Raw genomic sequence first — 22,386 nt, forward strand, 5'->3', positions numbered from 1 at the left:
AAGGCACACACGCGAAACTCTGATGGCGATCATCTCCGGCGTGCGAATGTTCACTGAGCGTGTGCGAGTCCGGGGATCTGCCAAGAGAGGAGGAGGAGGAAGGGAAGTGGGAGAGGGAGAGGGGAGAGCAGAGATGCCATGGGCAGGGGAGGGAGGAAGGGGGAGGGGAAGCCCAGGGGCGGAGGAAGGGGGATGGGGGAAAAGGAAAGAGAAGGGAGGGAGGGTGCGTAAAGGAAAGGACACAGGAAGTGGGGGGAGGATCAAAGTTGATAGGATGGGTAGTTGGAGGGGAGGAGGACATCATCAGGGAGGGGGAGCTGGCGGAAGCCACCTTCGGAGAGGGTAAGGAGGGTGGAGAGATGGAGACCGGGTGGGATGTGGGAACACAGGTGCGGCAGCGGGCGGGGGTGGGAGAGGAGGGGTGAGACAAGCAGGTGAGGAGGATCCAGTTTGCGAGAGGTGTACAGGATCTGTATCCTTTCAAGGAAAAAGAGGAGGTGGGGGAAGGGGATGAGATCGTACAGGATCCGCGTGGTGGAGGGGAGACGGATGCGATAGGCGAGGCGGAGAGCATGGTGTTCAAGGATTTGGAGGGATTTATAAAAGGTAGGAGGGGGGGAGGCAGAGATCCAGGCCAGATGGGCGTAACAAAGGATAGGGCGGATGAGGGATTTATAGGTGTGGAGGATGGTGGAGGGGTCCAGACCCCACCTACAGCCGGAAAGGAGCTTGAGGAGACGGAGTCGGGAGCGTGCCTTGGCTTGGATTGTCCGGAGATGGTGAGTCCAGGAGAGGCGACGGTTGAGGGTGACGCCAAGGTACTTAAGGGTGGGAGTGAGGGTGATAGGATGGCCATGGATGGTTAGATAGAAATCAAGGAGGCGGAAGGAAGGGGTGGTTTTGCCTACAATGATCGCCTGGGTTTTGGAGGGATTGACCTTGAGCAACCACTGGTTGCACCAAGCGGTGAACCGGTCAAGATGGGATTGGAGAAGGTGTTGGGAGTGCTGCAGGGTGGGGGCAAGGGCAAGGAAGGCGGTGTCATCGGCAAACTGGAGAAGGTGGACGGGGGGCGACGGCGGCGGCATGTCCGCCGTGTACAAAAGGTACAGAAGGGGGGAGAGGAGAGAGCCTTGGGGCACACCGGTGGAGGGGAAAAAGGTGTAGGAATCTGTGTTATGGATGGTGACAGAGGAAGGACGGCGGGAGAGAAAGGAGCCAATCAGACGGACATAGTTAATGAGAAGGGTGAAGGTTTGGAGCTTGAAGAGGAGACCGGAATGCCATACGCGGTCATAAGCACATTCGAGGTCCAGGGAGAGGAAGATTGTGGAGCGACTGGAATTAAGCTGGTCGGAAAGGAGATGAGTGAGGTGAAGGAGAAGGTCATCAGAAGAGAAGGACGGCCGAAAGCCACACTGGGTAACGGGAAGGAGGCAGTGCTGGCAGAGATGCTGGTCGATGCGGCGAGTGAGGATAGATTCCAGGACCTTGCTGAAGACCGAGGTAAGGCTGATGGGACGGTAGGAGGAGACGGCGGTTTGCCAGGTTTAAGGAACATCAGGATACGGGAGGTTTTCCACAGGTCAGGGTAGTAACCGGTGGGCAGGACGACATTGTAGAGCCTGGCCAGAGTGAAGAGGAAAGAGACAGGAGCTTCACGAAGGTGACGGTAGGTGACACGATCGTGACCAGGAGCGGTGTTGCGTTTTGTGCGGAGTGTAGCAATGAGATCCTGTGTAGTGATAGGGGCATTGAGTTCCGTGTGTGCTATGTTGTCCAAGTACTGGAAACCAGGTGCGAGGGGAGGGATAGAGGTGTCAGTTCGATCGCGGCCATCCGGGAAGAGGGAGTAATCGAACTGGGGATCATTGGGGATGGAAAACACATCGGAGAGCTATCAGGCAAAGTGATTGGCCTTACTAAGGGTGTCAGGGAAGGGGTGATCATCTTGGAGAAGAGGATAGTAGGGGGAGGGTTTAGTTCCGGTAAGGCGATGGAAGGCTGACCAGAACTTGGACGAGTTGATAGGTAGGGTAGCATTTAAATGGGTGCATGTCTGTCGCCAGTCCCGGCGTTTCTTAGCCGCGAGCAAATTACGAATGTGTCACTGGAGTTGCCGGTGGCGTCGTAGTGTGTCCGTGTCATGCATGTGGAGGAAGGCACGGTAGAGACGGCGGGAGTCACGGAGGAGGAGGACGGCCTGTGGGGGTAAGGTAGGACGGTGGGAGTGGATGGCGACAGTAGGGACGTGGGCCTCCACGGTCTCAGACAAGGTCTGTTGGAGAAAGGAAGCAGCGTGGGTCACATCGTCAGGGCGGTGGTAGGTGAAGGGGTGGCTATCGACCTGGGTGGAGAGCGTATCTCGGTAGGCATTCCAGTTGGCACGGGAATAGTTATGGACATACTTAGGGGGAGGGTCATTACGAGGGTCGGGGTGGGGGCGACGACCGTCTGAAACGGTGAGGAGGACAGGGAGATGGTCGCTATCAATAGGCTCCAGGACATCCACCGTTATACTTCCAAGGAGGTTGGGGGAGGAGAGGATAACATCGGGAGTGGAGTTGGATTCGGGACATGTGTGCTGGGGGATGGGGACATAGATGGTGGCACAGGTAACAGTAAGGCCGGGGAAGAAGAGACTAAGGATCAGGTGTTCGGTGGGGTTGGGAAGGAGAGGTTGGAGCCGAACGGGGATCTGGCGGTGGTGACCAATGGCAACTCCACCACGCGCAATCGGGAGGGGATTATCGGAGCAGTGAAGGAGGTAGGGCGATGTGTGGACGGCGTGGTGGGGTTGGAGGAAGGTTTCATTGAGGAGGAAGGCATCCACGTGGTGGGTGGCAAGGGTGTGCAGGAACAGGTTCTTGTTGGCGGGAAGGGAGTGGATATTGTTGAAAAGGATACAGTGCTGTCACGCCATAACAGGGATTTAGACGAGGGTGTCGAAACGGGAGAAGGTGAAATGGGCCTCGTTGTTGGAGGAGGTGGCGTACATTTTGAGTTGGAAAATGGAACGGGCGGCGAGGGAGATCTGGTGGAGGGTGTGGGGGTGCTGAAAAGGATGAACATTCTGAAGGACGATGGTGAGGAATCGGATGATGTCCTCAGCAGTAGGGAGTGGGCGAAGGGAATTGCTGGGAGGAGTGGGGGCGTCCAGAGGGCGGACAGGAATGGTGAGTTCAGGAGTTGTAGGAGGAGGTCGGGCCTTACATTTCTGGGAGTAAGTAGGATGAGGGAGGTTACAGGTATTGCAGGAGGGGGGAGACTGGAGATTGGGGCACTGCCGTAAGAAGTGGGCTTGTCTACAGTGCAGGCAGGTGGGGGCCTCGCGGCACTCAGATGTCGGGTGTGCATTATACCGCAAGCACCTCTGGCAGCAGAGGGATTGAGGAGGGGAACGGGAGGGGTCAACTCTATAATGTTGGTTAAAGAGGAGGGCACCCTCCTTCAGGAGACTGTCAATGGAGGGGGCGTCCTCGGAGAAAACCCGCATAAGGTGCCCGTTCCCGCATGAGGCGGGTGGGGCCGGCCAAGTTGAAAATGCGGCGGACCGCCCGCACCTCCAGCATGGGTTGCGCCTTGAGCTCCGCCAACACCTCCTCCTCCGTGATCAACAGACTGAGCCGAGTGATCACGGCGGTGAGGGTCAGCGGGCGACGCGGGGGTTGGGGTTGGGGTTGGTGGGTAGGAGATGGAGAAGGAGCAGGGGTGAGGGAGGCGTTGGGGCCAAAACGGCTGATGGGGAGGCGGGAGAGGATGTCGGTATGGAGGGTAGGGCTGGGGGAGGAGATGAGAATGGAATCCCATCGGGGAGTGAGGAGAGAGATGGGGGCACCAGGGAAGTGTTGGCGGAGGAGGAGGGAGAGATTCCGGGCCTCGAGAAGGGAAGGATTGGGACGGGAGAGGAGGTATTTGTATAAAGAGGGGGAGGAGGAGGAGGAGGTGGAGGGAGCAGGGCCAGGTGGGGAGATATCCATGACATCCTGGGGGGAAGGAGGACGGTGCAGGGCCTTTTTGGGAGCAGAGGAGGTGGTGGTGCCACTAGGGCGTTGAACGGCGGCAGAAGGGTGGGTGGGACAGGAGCTATAGGGAGGTGGCGGGAAGGGGCAGGTCCCGGCATGGACGCAGCAGTCGGCACCGGAGATGGTGACGGTGAAGGCGACGGCGACGGTGGTGGCGGTGATGGCGAAGGCGATGGGGAGAGTTGGGCATGGGCAGTGGCCTGACGGGCCACGACCCTAGCTGGAGCTGCAGTGACAGGCTGGGGGAGTGGGGGGGAAAGGATCCAAGGGAGAGGAGGGGGAGGAAGAAGCTGGAGAGGGGGCGACAAAGAGCAAGGGCGAAGGGAGAGTGAGAAGAGGAGGGATGGAAAGAGGGGGGTGCGACGGGGTACACCATGTTATGGTGGTGGTGGTGGCGGAGGGGGAAGTATAAACTATGGCTGTGGTGGTGAGGGCTGGCATGACGACAGGGATTAACAAAAATGCACAGGACGAAAAAGCAAGGGAAAAAACTGGGGACAGATGAAGACGGATGAAGATGAAGACGAAGACCAAAGTCCCACGCTGCTGGCGCTGGCGCTGATGCAGACGACGGGTGGCAGGAATGCTACTGCTGCTGCTGGAGGGATGGCTGGCTGGCTGGCTGGCTGGACCGCTGCTGCCGGAGGGCTGGCTGGCTGCTGCCGGCTGGACCGCTGCTGCTGGCCGGGGCCGCTGCTGCTGCTGCTGCTGCTGCTCGGCTGGCTGGCTGGCTGGCTCCTGAAAAACCTAGCACTTGGATTAGTGCTGGAATGGCACAATCGAAGGGCGGTATCCTTGTGGAGTACCGCCAGAGATGATTTTAATTAAGCACTAGCATTACAAATTTGCAGCTGTCAAATGCACTGAAGTCCATAGGATTATTTCTTAATTTTTCTCTATAAACATGGATGGATTGTCCCGATATTTTTCAGCAGTACGGCGAACGCAATTTACCTTATTTGAGTTAAACCACGTCTGAAAACACGAAAATGTATTCACTTGATGGGAACAGTTTACTTTTAGCGTGTGTTTAGAACCGTGGGATGCGATGCCCCCTGTTTACCCGCGTTTGCTCGACAGTAGCTCGTCTTTTTGCCGCTGTGCGCCGCCACATGTTGTTGATAACGTTACAAAGAAAATTACGTTTAGAAGCACAGCAGAAACAAATTTGTAAAATAGATGATAATTTGTACTTTAAAATAATTATTGTTGTAATTAGTGTTATTATAAATGTATCATTTTGTATTAAAAAGTAGATATAAAATCTGTACCCATTAGTATGGTGGAACAGCTAGTCAATAATACCGCAACTGAGTAATACATCTGTAGGCAGGTACCCGGACTTGAACACGCTAAGTGGACACTCGCGCGCCGGAGATCATCGCCATCAGTGTCTCGTGTGTGCCGTCGTGTTCAGTGTTCACCGTCACGATCCATCGTTCACCTGTGCCATCGCCATCTTCAGTGTTAGTGCGTCGTGACAACACTTTGTAGTGTGGATTATCGTCGAGTGTGAACGGCTCCGTCTTTGTCTTTATGTGTCTACTGTTTTATTACCCACCGCCATGTAACTTATGTGTATTTTTTCTGTTGTTTTCTCATTGTCTATTCTATGTCTAAAGAGCAGTGTAGAATTCTGCTGACAGCCTGCCTGTTGTACAGGTTTTAAAATAACAATAAAGAAAAAAAATAGATCTGTATGTTCTCTCTCGCCAAAACCGCCCAAAATATAATAATTTTTATAGGGCTTGCGTTTTAAGGCCCCATCATTGTAGACAAACGTATAACTGTGATGTTGATGATAGTAATGGGTACGTGAATATCGTGGATATAGGTTGCTTATTTACCAATTTACGATAATTATGGACTATTTAGCATTGGTTATTGTTGTTGTTGTTGAGGTTTTCAGTCCAGAGACTGGTTTGATGCAGTTCTCCATGCTACTCTATCCTGTGCAAGCTTCTTCATCTCCCAGTACCTATTGCAACCTACATCCTTCTGAAACTGTTTAGTGTATTCATCTCTTGGTCTCCCTCTGCGATTTTTACCCTCCAATACTAAATTGGTGATCCCTTGATGCCTCAGAATATTCCCTACCAACCGATCCCTTCTTCTACACAAGTTCTCTTCTCTCCAATTCTATTCAATACTTCCTCATTAATTATGTGATCTATCCACTCCACACGAATACTTTCAGAAACGACTTCTTGACACTTAAATCTATACTCGGTGTTAACAAATTTCTCATCTTCAGAAAAGCTTTCCTTGCTATTGCCAGTCTACATATTATATCCTCTCTACTTCGACAATCAGCAGTTATTTTGCTCCCCAAATAGCAAAACTCGTTTACTACTTACCTGATAATAAACCTTACATTTTGCGGAGTTGCAGAATGTGGCTTACAAGTAAAATCGACAATTGAGGGTTTGGCGCAAGAAGGAGGCACCTCCACTATTTGGCTCTATCCAGTTGAACATTCTATCACATACAAAAAATAAAGAAAGAAAATTAAAAAAAAGAAAAAGTCCCTTCATTCGGCGCAAGAAAGAGGCAGCTTCACCCACTAGTTTCAGAGCAATCCAACAGTTGGAGCTGCCTGTACTCCGAGTTTGCATGAAAACAGGGGCAGCTCTGAGAGCTGCCTCGTTCTTCCCCCAAACAATAGAAGGAAGGAGGTTGTGTTACGTATTGTTCAGCAGACTGGTGAAACATCGAGCGTTTCTTGTCACTGAAGTGGACCAGAGATTTATTTTCCACTTTGTTGACACGTTGAAGAAATTTTTTTGTAAAGAACGCTTACGTATCATTATCGAACAAGAAAAGAGGAAAACATTTAATCACAAAGTACAAAATATTCCTCTAGCTCCTGGTCACGATCGTGTCACCTTTGTGAAGCTCCAGTCTCTTTCCTCTCCACTCTGGCCTGGCTCTACAATGTAGTCCTGTCCACCGGTTACTACCCCGACCTGTGGAAAACCTCCCATATCCTGATGTTCCTTAAACCTGGCAAACCGCCGTCTCCTCCTACTGTCCCATCAGCCTTACCTCGGTCTTCAGCAAGGTCCTGGAATCTCTCCTCACCCGACGCATCCACCAGCATCTCCGCCAGCACTGCCTCCTTCCCGTTACCCAGTGTGGCTTTCGGCCGTCCTTCTCTTCCGACGACCTTATCCTTCACCTCACTCATCTCCTTTCCGACCAGCTTAATTCCCGTCACTCCGCAATCATCCTCTCCCTGGACCTCGAACGTGCTTATGACTGCGTATGGCATTCCTGTCTCCTCTTCAAGCTCCAAACCTTCACCCTTCCTATTAACTACGTCCGTCTGATCGGCTCCTTTCTCTCCCACTGTCCTTCCTACGTCACCATCAGTAACACAGATTCCTACACCTTTTTCCCCTCTGCCTGTGTGCCCCAAGGCTCTCTCCTCTCCCCACTTCTGTACCTTTTGTACACGGCGGACATGCCGCTGCCATCACCCCCCGTCCACCTTCTCCAATTTGCCGATGACACCGCCTTCCTTGCCCTTACCCTCACCCTGCAGCACTCAAAACACCTTCTCCAATCCCATCTTGACCGGTTCACCGCTTGGTGCAACCAGTGGTTGCTCAAGGTCAATCCCACCAAAACCTCGGCGACCATTGTAGCCAAAACCACCCCTTCCTTCTGCCTCCTTGATTTCTATCTCACCATCTATGGCCGTCCTATTGCCCTCACTCCCACCCTTAAGTACCTTGGCGTCATCCTCAACCATCGCCTCTCCTGGACTCCCCATCTCCGGACAATCCATGCCAAGGCATGCTCCCGACTCCGTCTCCGCAAGCTCCTTTCCGGCTGTACGTGGGGTCTGGGCCCCTCCACCATCCTCCACACCTATAAATCCCTCATCCGCCCTATCCTTTGTTATGCCCATCCGGCCTGGATCTCCGCCCCCCTACCTTTTATAAATCCCTCCAAATCCTTGAATGCCATGCTCTCCGCCTCGCCTATCGCATCCGTCTTCCCTCCCCCATGCAGATCCTGTACGATCTCATCCCCTTCCCCACCTCCTCCTTTTCCTTGAAAGGATATGGATCCTGTACACCTCCTGCAAACTCGATCCTCGTCACCCACTTGTCTCACCCATCCTCTCCCACCCCCGCCCGCTGCCGCGCCTGTATTCCCACGTCCCACCCGGTCTCCATCTCTCCACCCTCCTTACCCTCTCCCAAGGTGGCTTCCGCGAGCTCCCCCTCCCTGATGATGTCCTCTTCCCTTCCATCTACCCATCCTATCAACTTTGATCCTCCCCCCACTTCCTGAGTCCTTTCCTTTAGGCACCCTCCCTCCCTTCTCTTTCCTTTTCCTCCGTCACCTTCCTCCACCCCTCTTGCCACGGGCTTCCCCTCCCCCTTCCTCCCTTCCCCCTATCTCCCCTGCCCATGGCATCTGCTCTCCCCTCTCCCTCTCCCACCCTCCTCCTCCTTTCTTGGCAGGTCCCCGGACTCGTACGTGGTTAGCGAACTTTCGCATGCCCGAGATCAACGCCTCGTGTTTCTGTGTGTGCAGTCGTTTTGTGCATTGGTTCAGTGTTATTCGTTTTGTGCACCTACATTCACGTGTGACACTCTTCGTCTGTGTATGTATTCAGGTGTATGGCCAACTTTTATCTTGGACTCTACGCCCGTGAACGGCTCCATGTATTTTAATAAGTGTTTGTCTCCGTTTCTATGTCCACCATGTTTCTTTCTCTAAATGTCTTTTGTGTTTCTCTGAGGCCAAAGAGCGGCGTAGTATGCTGCTGCTGGCCTGCCTGTAAACAGGTTTAAAAATAACAATAAAGAAAAAAAAATTCCTCTATGAACAGCCATACATCGGTAAAGGGATTATTCAATGCAGTGCGACTGTAGGGATGACTGCCTTCGATAATGCGCAGATTTGCAACCAAGGACCTGCGAGTCTCATAACAATGGATCACTTTCATCAAGCTTATGATTGTCTACTGCTTAAATGCCAAAACTGTTAAGATGTCAAAGAGCTGGCCAAAAAGTATGTTGGGCAAAACGAAATGTGGTTTTACGACCTGTTGACGTCAAATGCTGAGGTGACTGAAGGGGAGCTAGAAGACTGAAGAAGAACTGGAGAATTAATGTATTATGCCAATAATGTTGTACTTTCTTTATTAATAATTTTTTTTAACTTAAATTTGGTTAATTATGAAGAAAATGGCCCTACAAAGAGTATTTCATTCTCTTTGGAGCAAAACTGAGGCAGCTCCAAAATTCATAACTCTATTGCACGTACATGAGTGCATGCATTTGTGTGCATTCTCGTCAGTAGTATTAGATACCCCATAGCCTATAACAAGGCTGACAACTTTTTCGTTTTAGTGAAAACTGAATTTTTAAAACTTTTTTTTTAATTTGCCACAAACTGGAAAAAGTGGAGCTGCCTTCTCCTTGCATCAAACCCTTCAATTGTAAGCTCATATTGTGGGTGTGGTACGAAATTGTTTTGTCGTTGCTAGTGCGTCTAACTTTCAGTATCAGTGATTATTTATTTGGTTTCATATGGATCTGATAATTTGTATTACATTTCACTATAAGAACGTACAAAAGTGCAGCAAAACTTTATAAATGCGAATAGGTATTGGTACGCTTGCTGTGAATAAAACAAGGGTTAACGAGTATACAAGTCGTTTTGAAGAAAACCGAAAAGACATAATAGATGATGAGCGCCATTGGCGCTCTGCTGTACCAGCAGCTGGTGGTATAATCACGAACGATTGTCAGATCACAGTCAGAAAAGACACTCATGTTGTTGATATGTAAAGTGGATCATGCCATGAAATATTTTTGGATGTTTTGAAAGCGAAACGTGTCAGCTAAATTTGTCCAAAATTGAATGTCGAACGAAGTCAGTTGCGACTGCAATGCTCAGGAGTCGCTAAACGAATTCAACAGCAATGCAAAACGAGTGAAACGCGTCATAACTGGTGATGTATGTGTTTACGAACATGGCGAAAAATACTTAACAAGTGGATTAAATGTGAAGACTATGTTCAATGCGTTTTTCGATTTCAACAGCATGCACAATGTCGAATGATCAATAAGGAATACTATCTACAAAATCAACGTCGTTTGCGTGAAGCAGTCGAAAAAAACGGCCAGATTGGTTTTTGTATGTCCATCCTTTTATCAGGAGGTCTCTGGGACGACGGCCGTTTACCGTCGTGACAAAAAATAAAAACACCTACAGCCGTCCTTATGATTTGATTTTATTTTGTAGCTACCAGGGATCATATCAACATGTACCGCAACAAAACAGCCTGAAGATGACGCAATGAAGCGTTGAAACTGGTAGCGGCAAAATAAAATCATAAGGAAGTGTTTTCATTTTTTGTCACGGCCAGATTTGTGGTGGAACAATAATAATTCACCACGATAACTCACCCGTTCACACTTCGTCATTTGTTCCTAAATTTTTGGCCAACAACAATGCTGCATTGGTGTTCCAGGCTCCATATTCGCCATACTTTTTTTGCTTTCAGTAATTAAGGAAGCCTCTCGGAGCTGTCGCTCTACACACAATTACAGATAAGATAAAAAAATTGCCGCTGAAAGAGCTAAAAGCTGCCGCAACGACTGAGTTCCTGAAGTGTTTCGCGAATTAGAAAAAGCGCTGGAATAAGTATAATATCTCTTGGGGACTATTTGACGTGGATTACACTGATGTAGACCAATAAATAAAATTCTTTCCAGAAAACAAAAATTCCCCTGTACTTATCTGAGCATGATCCGTACATAAAAATATAAACGGTTTTTCACAAAAAAATTTCAGTGCCTTATGAACCACTCTCACCCACCCCCCACCCCCACCCCCCACCGTTGGAGCCAGACATGTGTATGAAATCAGTAAATGGATTAAAGCCACCTGTTCAGAAAGTGTCCGTAATAGTATCTAAACAGGAAGACAGGGAAAAGTACTAAGTTCCTTTTTCTAAAATTGTTTTGCTAAGGAAGGTCATATTGAGTTTCCTCTTTTAAATTGTCCTATGAATTATTGAAAAGGCTGAATATATAAGGATAATTAATCATTTTATTTCACGTAATTTGCTACCAAATGTACGGTTTGGTTTTCTCTGTGAGGTATTGGATGTATTAAACAAAAGGTTTCGAACGCTAGGCATCTTTCTTGATTCAACTAAGATGTTTGTGTTCATCACAAAATATTGTTCCAGAAGTTCGACCATTATGGAATACGGGAACTACTTACAATTGGTTTACCTCTTAATTTAACAACAGACGGCAAAAGGTCATTATCCACAGCGGTGAGAATGGCTATGATGTGGAGTCTGAATGGGTACAGTCATATGGGGGGAGGGAGGGGGTGTACCCCTGGGATCAGTGCTAGGGCCACTCCTGCTCCTTATTTATATAACTGACATGCCCTCTAGTATTACAAATGATTCTAAAATATTGCTGTTTTCTGATAACACTAGCTTGCTAGTAAAGGATGTTGTGTCCGACATTGGCACAGTTTTAAATAGTGCAGTTCATGACTTAAGTTCCAGATTCCTAGAAAATAAATTAACGCTAAAGCGCAGTAAGACTCAATTTTTACATTTCCTAACACTCAATTCAACAAACAACGTTTCAGTTTCACAGAATGGGGATATGATTAATGAAACTGAACAGTTCAAATCTCTTGGTTTTCAGATAGATAGTAAACTGTCGTGAAAATCTCTTGTCCAGGATCTTGTTCAAAGACTTAATGCTGCCATTTTTACTATTCGAACGATGTCTGAAGTAAGTGACACGAAAAGTGGTCTACTTTGTTTATTTTCATTTGCCTATGGCACATGGTATTATGTTTTGGGGTAACTCCTCCCATTCTCAAAGAATGTTTTTGGCTCATAAACAGGGGGTACGGGCAGTAAGTGGTGTAAGTTCGTGAACCTCTTGTAGGCCCCTGTTCACTAGTCTGACTATTCTGACGTTGGCCTCGCCATGTATATAGTCTTTACTCTTGTTTCTTATTACAAATATCAGCTTATCTCCATTTGGATCGCAATTCCTTGACTCCTGTGCAGAAAGATGTGCAGTACACTGCTGGACCCATTTTCAGTGAGTTACCACAAGAATACAACAATCTTAGCGGTAATCCACCCACTTTCAAATCGAAGCTGAAGAGCCTCAAATGTCACTCCTATTCTGATTCCTGTTTTATATTGTTGATTGCGTTTACTTAAACTTATGGCTAGTCTTTTTTGGGTTCATAAACGTTTTATCTGTTATCACTTTTCTGTTGTAATTTCATGTACTGACACGTTCGATGACCTTGGATATTTGCTCCTCAATTTGGTCCTATGGAACTAGACATGTAAAATAAATAAAATAAACAGAGACAAACATCCCCTGCTGCACCGTCTGCGATGGATATGTCATCTTCTGTGGAAACACGTCTGTTTGTGAACAGTTATTTTCATGAATGAAGCACATTAACAGTAAAAATAGAACCAAAATCTCGTTTCAACAGCCTGAAAATTTCAACAGATACAGTAGTTTCCCAAATTCAAAAGTCAAATGTCACATTAATACTATGATTTGTAATTAATTATATATGAAATTGTTAATGAAATCTCATATATGAAATATCAAAGTAATTCCCTCTTGTTAGGGGGATCAAATATAAACGGGATTTTTGTTCCTGAACGTCAACAGTTGGTAGGACTGGCCCCGTGATTCTGCTGTGCTTAGGAGGGGCCGTTAGAAGTGAGGAGAGCGTGCTGTTAGATACTTCCCGCTGTTTCATTAGTAACGCTCACGATATCTGAGCAAAAACTATTTCTTAGAAGGCTGACAGCCTTTCTAAATAACGGAAACATAATAAGTGATGTGCAACACGGATTCAGAAATGGCAGATCAACACAGTCAGCTACTTATATCTTCTTAAATTAAATTCTAACTGCAGTAGTTAATAAGCAATATGTGTCTAACGTATTTCTTGACCTTAGTAAAGCCTTCGATGTACCTGATCATAACACTCTGTTGCAGAAGCTAGGTAATTAGGAATACGAGGCCTGCCAAACAAGTGGATACATTCCTACCTTCATGGCCGTCAACAGATCACTTAAATAAAATACAAAGACATAAAAACACAAAAATTGTAATTTTTGCAGTAATGCACAAAACATTACATATGTAGTTCCTCAAGGGTCAGTCCTTGGGCCAATTCTTTTCATTCTTTATGTTAATGATTTGTCAGAAAAAAATTACTACAGGGACAACAGTACTTTTTGCAGATGACACAAATATCCTAATCAAATCATGTAGTGAGGAAAGCCTACAAAAAACAGTTACAAGTATAATACAAAATTTGACACAATGGTTCAGAACAAACAAGCTAATAATAAATCATGAAAAAACAGTGACAGTCAATATCCACATCTCGCAGAAACTACATCCTGCAAGACCGATTTTTAAAATTGATGGAAAAACTGCCTCATCTGTGAGTGACACAAAATTTTATGTATACATATTCAGCAAAGCCTAAAATGGGAGACATCTTAATCCTGTAAAGTGAAACAGACATATGCACTAAGAATCCTCTCACAAGTCGTGCATCAGTGGTCACAATGTAGGATGACAGTATTCAGTCACTGCTGATGTACGGCATTATCTTTTGGGGGAATTCCGTAGATACAAACAAAACATTTAGACTACAGAAAAAGGTTGTTAGAATAATAAACCATGCTAAGTACAGAGACTCTGGTGGACCAATATTTAAAAATCTCGATCCACTGCCTCTTCTTTGCTTATATATGTATGAAATACTAAATTTCGCAAAAGGAAGTATTTTAAAAGATGGAAATATCTTCAAGTATAACTGTGATTTCCACCATCATGATACTAGGCATAAGCACCATTTGTATGTTAATACAGTAAGTACAGATATTTGTAAGAGAGGAATGTATCAAACTGGCAAAATGCTGTACAATCACATGCCATCCTATTTGAAACAGATGCAAAATTTACAAAAGTTTAAAGTGAAACTGAAAGAGTACTTGCTTGACCACTACTGCTATTCTGTTTCCGAATTTTTAGAGTATGAGAAACATATAGTGTAACTGCTCAAATATTCTTAACCAATCTATCATTTTATTTCATTATATTAACTTTTTCATGAAACTTCAACATATATTGAATAATGTTTAATTATTTATCTTTTCAAAATAACAATGTGTATGATGTTGTATATACTGTACCAACCTGATTTGTCCTACATCATTTGTGCAGAATATGTACCTAAACACGATTTACAGGACCAATAAAGAAATACAAATACATGTGCACCCCTCCATTGCGCAATGCATAATTATCAAATTTCTTGATCGTGAAGGAGTTACAGTTGCGGACATTTGCCAAAGATGACTGCACAGTTCGGTGATAAAACATTATCAAGGACGCGTGTGTTTGCCTGGCATAAAAAGTTCAGGGAAGGACAAGAACGTGTAGAAAATCAGCAACACGATTGCCCTCCTCGGAAAAGCATTACAGAAAAAAACATTCGTGTGGTTAAAGACATTATTGGCGACCATTGAAGGGCGAGAGTATCAGAAATTGCACAAAAAGTCGGAATCAGTTATGGGAGCTGTCAAGCAATCATCACAAACGACCGAAAATCTGAAGTTGAGACGTTTGGAGGTCTGTCAGAGGCTTACACAAGGTTTGCGGAAGAGGGTGATGCATATTTGAATCGGATAGTCACCTGCGACGAAACATGGGTTCATCACTACACTCCAGAATCCAAACAAGCCCTAAGCAGTGGCGGAGGAAAGGGGAGGCAGCATCAGTGAAAGCCAAGACCAGATTGTCAACTGGCAAGGTTGTTTCAACAGTTTTTTCGATCAGCGAGGCATTTTTCTGATTGATTTTTTTGCATGAGCGACACACAATCAATGCTGCTTACTACTGCGAACTGTTGAACAAGGTGAGAGTTGCATATCGTCGCAAAAGACGAAACCAATCGATTCGACAGACCATCCTCCTTCACGACAATGCACGACCCAATACTGCAGCTCTGTCTCCAAGATGCAGGAAATGCACAGGACTACACTTTGTCATCCTCCTTACAGCCAAGACTTATCGCCTTGCGATTTCCATTTATTCGGACCGCTTAAAGAACCTCTAGGAGGGCGACGATTTGAAGATGACGAGAGAGTGGAAGACTTCGTGTGCAATTGGCTGGTGACACCAACCAGTTCTTTTTATGATGAAGGCATCAAAAAGCTGCCCATACGCTGGGACAAATGCATTTCCAACGCAGGAGACTGCGTGGAAAAATAAATTATAATTACCTAGAGTTTTTCAGTAAATGAATTTAAATAAAAAATAAAATCACGTTTATATTTGATCCGCCCTCATATATATATTGGTCTGAAATTTTGGTTCTATTTATACTGTTTGTGTGCTTTATTCATCAAGATAACTGTTCACTATGTTCACTAACGGACGTGCTTCCAAAGAAAGATGACATATATATCGCATGACTGTGCAGCAAGGGATGTTTGTCTCAGTTTATTTTATTTATTTATTTTACACGTCTAGTTCAGTAGGACCAAACTGAGGAGCAAACGTATATAATTCAGGGTGTTTACGACCCGGGACAATCGGGAAAAAACACGAATTTTTTCACCCGGGGAAAACATGCCAGTTTTTTTAGAATTCCAGAAATTCGTCATTGTTTTAGTTTTCAGTTAAATTTCTGTAGTTTTGACAGGTAAGAATTGACACTCTAACAAAGAATTTTGCTTCAGCCCGCTACTGCAGAATAATAAAGCAGCAATAAAACGTAAACGAGAGAATAACGCCAGAATAAAACTTCAGTTGCAAAGAAAAAGAGCCATTTACTGCAACAAAAACAGTGCTCACGCTAGCGTCTGCCGACAGCAAAATGTTTCAAAGACTATGTATGCATTACTTCGTATGATAAAACGCGTATTTTTCGTGGGCCTCGTTTCGATGAGCGTGACATCGCAGCTGGTTATACACTCCTGGAAATGGAAAAAAGAACACATTGACACCGGTGTGTCAGACCCACCATACTTGCTCCGGACACTGCGAGAGGGCTGTACAAGCAATGATCACACGCACGGCACAGCGGACACACCAGGAACCGCGGTGTTGGCCGTCGAATGGCGCTAGCTGCGCAGCATTTGTGCACCGCCGCCGTCAGTGTCAGCCAGTTTGCCGTGGCATACGGAGCTCCATCGCAGTCTTTAACACTGGTAGCATGCCGCGACAGCGTGGACGTGAACCGTATGTGCAGTTGACGGACTTTGAGCGAGGGCGTATAGTGGGCATGCGGGAGGCCGGGTGGACGTACCGCCGAATTGCTCAACACGTGGGGCGTGAGGTCTCCACAGTACATCGATGTTGTCGCCAGTGGTCGGCGGAAGGTGCACGTGCCCGTCGACCTGGGACCGGACCGCAGCGACGCACGGATGCACGCCAAGACCGTAGGATCCTACGCAGTGCCGTAGGGGACCGCACCGCCACTTCCCAGCAAATTAGGGACACTGTTGCTCCTGGGGTATCGGCGAGGACCATTCGCAACCGTCTCCATGAAGCTGGGCTACGGTCCCGCACACCGTTAGGCCGTCTTCCGCTCATGCCCCAACATCGTGCAGCCCGCCTCCAGTGGTGTCGCGACAGGCGTGAATGGAGGGACGAATGGAGACGTGTCGTCTTCAGCGATGAGAGTCGCTTCTGCCTTGGTGCCAATGATGGTCGTATGCGTGTTTGGCGCCGTACAGGTGAGTGCCACAATCAGGACTGCATACGACCGAGGCACACAGGGCCAACACCCGGCATCATGGTGTGGGGAGCGATCTCCTACACTGGCCGTACACCACTGGTGATCGTCGAGGGGACACTGAGTAGTGCACGGTACATCCAAACCGTCATCGAACCCATCGTTCTACCATTCCTAGACCGGCAAGGGAACTTGCTGTTCCAACAGGACAATGCACGTCCGCATGTATCCCGTGCCACCCAACGTGCTCTAGAAGGTGTAAGTCAACTACCCTGGCCAGCAAGATCTCCGGATCTGTCCCCCATTGAGTATGTTTGGGACTGGATGAAGCGTCGTCTCACGCGGTCTGCACGTCCAGCACGAACGCTGGTCCAACTGAGGCGCTAGGTGGAAATGGCATGGCAAGCCGTTCCACAGGACTACATCCAGCATCTCTACGATCGTCTCCATGGGAGAATAGCAGCCTGCATTGCTGCGAAAGGTGGATATACACTGTACTAGTGCCGACATTGTGCATGCTCTGTTGCCTGTGTCTATGTGCCTGTGGTTCTGTCAGTGTGATCATGTGATGTATCTGACCCCAGGAATGTGTCAATAAAGTTTCCCCTTCCTGGGACAATGAATTCACGGTGTTCTTATTTCAATTTCCAGGAGTGTATTTCTAACAGGTCGCGGGAAAATACTGCGAACAGTGGTTTGAGGAGAGGCGTTACTTTCAGAGTAAATTTCCTTTTACGCAAGATGAATTACGTTAGGTATGAAAACGTGCGATGGATTTCGTAAATCACAGAGCGTTAGACCTTTATTCAAAACTTGACACTGAGAACCAGCCACTTAAAAAAATATAGGGCCCAAAATAGCAGCCATTTACGCTGTTATTTAAAATTTTACAGGCGTCGGCATTTGTGTTTGATACATCTCGAAGAGTAATACACACTTCAAGTTAAAAGGTTAGATTTTTATTTTAGTCCTTTCATAGATTATAAATTATGCAATAACGATGGCAAAAAGTATAATTAACCTTTTAAAGACTGCGAAGTGAGTTTTTCAGAAAATTCACAAGTTATTGGCTTCTCTATGATAAAGTCGAAGTGCTCGACGGAACATATAGTCAACCAGGTAGCCCACAAAATGATTCACGCACAAAAGTAAAATTTATAATCGTTATTCTTAAGAGGTCTGGCGATACTAGAAGGTATCAGATAGATTATTGTTGTTGTTGTGTTGTTGTGCTCTTCAGTCCTGAGATTGGTTTGATGCAGCTCTCCGTGCTACTCTATCCTGTGCAAGCTTCTTCACCTCCCAGACCTACTGCAGCCTACATCCTTCTGAATTTGCTTAGTATATTCATCTCTTCGTCTCCCTCTACGATTTTTACCCTCTAGGCTGTCCTCCAGTACTAAATTGGTGATCCCTTGATGCCTCAGAACATATCCTACAACCCGATCCCTTCTTCTAGTCAAGTTGTGCCACAAGCTCCTCTTCTCCCCAATTCTAATCAATACCTCCTCATTAGTTATGTGATCTACCCATCTATTCATCAACATTCTTCTGTAACACCACATTTCAAAAGATTACATTCTCTTCTTGTCCAAACTATTTATCGTCCATGTTTCACTTCCATACATGGCTACACTCCATACTAATACTTTCAGAAACGACTTCCTGACACTTAAATCTATACTCGATGTTAACAAATTTCTCTTCTTCAGAAACGCTTTCCTTGCCATTGCCAGTCTACATTTTATATTCTCTCTACTTCGACCATCATCAGTTATTTTGCTCCCCAAATACCAAAATTCCTTTACTACTTTAAGCGTCTCATTTCGTAATCTAATTTCACCAGCATGACCCGACTTAATTCGACTACAGTCCATTATTCTCGTTTTGCTTTTGTTGGCGTTCATCTCATATCCTCCTTTCAAGACACTGTCCATTCCGTTCAACTGCTCTTCCAAGTCCTTTGCTGTCTCTGACAGTATTACAATGTCATCGGCGAACCTCAAAGTTTTTATTTCTTCTCCATGGATTTTAATACATATTCCGAAGTTTTCTTTTGTTTCCTTTACTGCTTGCTCAATATATAGATTGAACAACATCGGGGATAGGCTAAACCCTGTCTCACTCCCTTCCCCACCACTGCTTCCCTTTCACGTCCCTCGACTCATATAACCGCTCTCTGGTTTCTGTACAAACTGTAAATAGCCTTTCGCTCTCCGTATTTTACCCCTGCCACCTTCAGAATTTGAAAGAGAGTATTCCACTCAACATTGTCAAAAGCTTTCTCTAAGTCCATTAATGTCAGAAACGTAGATTTGGCTTTCCTTAATCTATCTTCTAAGATAAGTATTGCCTCACGTGTTCCAGTATTTCTACGGAATCCAAACTGTTCTTCCCCGAGGTCGGCTTTACCAGTTTTTCCATTCGCCTGTAAGGAATTCGTGTTAGTATTTTGCAGGCGTGACTTACTAAACTGATAGTTCGGTAATTTTCACATCTGTCAACACCTGCTTTCTTTGGGATTGGAATTATTATATTCTTCTTGAAGTCTGATGGTATTTTGCCTGTCTCATACATCTTGCTGACCAGAGGGTAGAGTTTTGTCAGGAATGGCTCTCCCAAGGCTGTCAGTAGTTCTAATGGAATGTTGTCTACTCCGGGGGCCTTGTTTCGACTCAGGTCTTTCAGTGCTCTGTCAAACTCTTCAAGTAGTATCATATCTCCCATTTCATTTTCATCTACATTCTCTTCCATTTCTATAATATTATCCTCAAGAACATAGCCCTTGTATAGACCCTATATATACTCCTTCCACCTTTCTGCTTTCCCTTCTTTGCTTATTACTGGATTTCCATCTGAGCTCTTGATATTCATGCAAGTCGTTCTCTTTTCTCCAAAGGTCTCTTTAATTTTACTGGAGGCGGTATCTATCTTACCCCTAGTGAGATAAGCCTCTACATCCTTACATTTGTCCTCTAGCCATCCCTGCTTAGCCATTATGCACTTCCTGTCGATCTCATTTTTGGGACGTTAGTATTCATTTTTGCCTGCTTCATTTATTGCATTTTTATATTGTCTCATTTCATCAATTAAATTCAGTATTTCTTCTGTTACCCAAGGATTTCTACTAGGCCTCGTCTTTTTACCTGCTTGATCCTCTGCTGACTTCACTACTTCATCCCAGAAACCTATCCATTCTTCTTCTACTGTATTTCTTTCCCCCATTCCTGTCAATTATTCCCTTATTCTCTCCCTGAAACTCTTTACAACCTCTGGCTCTTTCAGTTTATCCAGGTCCCATCTCCTTAAATTCTCACCTTTTTGCAGTTTCTTCAGTTTTAGTCTACAGTTCATAACCACTACATTGTGGTCAGAGTCCACATCCGCCCCTGGAAATGTTTTACAATTTAAAACCTGGTTCCTAAATCTCCGTCTTACCATTATATAATCTATCTGATACCTTCTAGTATCTCCAAGCTTCTTCCGTTTATACAACCTTCTTTCATGATTCTTGAACCAAGTGTTAGCTATGATTAATTTATGCTCTGTGCAAAATTCTACCAGGCAGCTTCATCTTTCATTTCTTCTCCCCCCCCCCCCCCCAATCCATATTCACCTACTACGTTCCCATCTCTCCCTTTTCCTACTATCGAATTCCAGTCAGCCATGACTATTAAATTTTCGTCTCCCTTCACTACCTGAGTAATTTCTTTTATCTCATCATACATTTCATCTATTTCTTCGTCATCTGCAGAGCTAGTTGGCATATAAACTTTTACTACTGTAGTAGGCGTGGGTTTCGTGTCTATCTTGGCCACAATAGTGCGTTCACTATGCTGTTTGTAGTAGCTTACCCGCACTCCAATTTTTTTTATTCATAACATACTCCTGCATTACTCCTATTTGATTTTGTATTTATAACCCTGTGTTCACCTGACCAAAAGTCTTGTGCCACCGAACTTCACTAATTACCACTATATCTAACTTTAACCTATCCATTTCCCTTTTTAAATTTTCTAACCTACCTGCCCGATTAAGAGATCTGACATTCCACTCTCCGATCCGTAGAACGTCAATTTTCTTTCTCCTGATAACGACGTCCTCATGAGTAGTCCCCGCTCGGAGATCCGAATGGGGGACTATTTTACCACCGGAATACTTTACCCAAGACGACGCCATCATCATTTAACCATGCAGTAAAGCTGCATGCCCCTGGGGAAAAATTACGGCTGTAATTTCCCCTTGTTTTCAGCTGTTCGCAGTACCAGCACAGCAAGGTCCTTTTGGTTAGTGTTACAAGTCCAGATCAGTCAATCATCCAGACTGTTGCCCCTTCAACTACTGAAAAGGCTGCTGCCCCTCTTCAGGAACCACACGTTTGTCTGACCTCTCAACAGATACCCCTCCGTTGTGGTTGCACCTACGGTACGGCTATCTATGTCAGTGAGGCACGCAAGCCTCCCCACCAACGGCAAGGTCCATGGTTCATTGGGGGGGGGGGGGGGGATGACATAATTAACCATTTAAGACGATTTCCAGAAAACAGTCAAATACCCTATTCAAGCTGTTCTCTTAGGACCCTGCCTAACCACATTCTCAGAAAAAAAAGCAGCCAAAAACTTCTGACGACGGATATTATATATGAAACCATAGCTTTTCTTGTAGCTATGCTGTATAAATATTAATTTAAACCATTAACTTTTCCTATTTGTATGTTCTCGCTACTTGACAATGATACTGCTGTTGGCGTGCAAGATTACGTGATATGCTATGATTGGCTGAGAAAAGTGCATCGCAATATCGTTTTCTGTGCTTCAGAAGCCACTGTGCTGTATTTGATGGAGTTCGAGTTCATACTTTCGAGAGAAAATATGCGATGTAAATGTCGCCGTGCATCGAAGATCTTTCCAAAACTCGTTGTTTTTTCGTGTATTTGGTTTCCTGAAGTTCCGGGAAGTTCTATGTCGATATATCATTCATAATTCAAAGGATTGATAAACTTTACCTACAGCTTCGAGGGAAAGTATATTGTAACTTACCACGGAAAAAATGTATTTTCACCATGGTTATACAGTATTTTCACCCGGGAAAAGTGTATTTTCAACCAGGAAATCCGGGAATTTTGTTTCATCTCCGCGTATACACTTGACAGAGTTCCTGTTTGGAGTAGATGAAAAATATTTTAAGATTTCGTCCGCTGATGTGTTCACCTAATTTCAATAATCAGAAAGGTTTCTCACACATCGGAAATTTGGTAAAATTGTCACAAAATGCGTTTTCATAAACTATCCGTAATCTTCTTAATTCGTTGCTGCACATATAAGCAAAATCGAAATGTAGTGAAACTCTTTGTACCGTACCCAGTGAAATATTACAAATAACTTGGAAATGACATTGAGAAAAAAAATTTTAATATTAGATTATATGTGAACACTAACCGCTCAGGCAAGATACAATTTTCTCTCATGAGCATTATTATTATTATTATTATTATTATACTAAATTCTGTGAAACATTTTCGAGTGCAGAGAATAAAAAGATGCACTCGAAACAAGAATGGACCAGA

Source organism: Schistocerca cancellata, chromosome 3 (assembly GCF_023864275.1).
Source record: "Schistocerca cancellata isolate TAMUIC-IGC-003103 chromosome 3, iqSchCanc2.1, whole genome shotgun sequence".
NCBI lineage: Eukaryota > Metazoa > Arthropoda > Insecta > Orthoptera > Acrididae > Schistocerca > Schistocerca cancellata.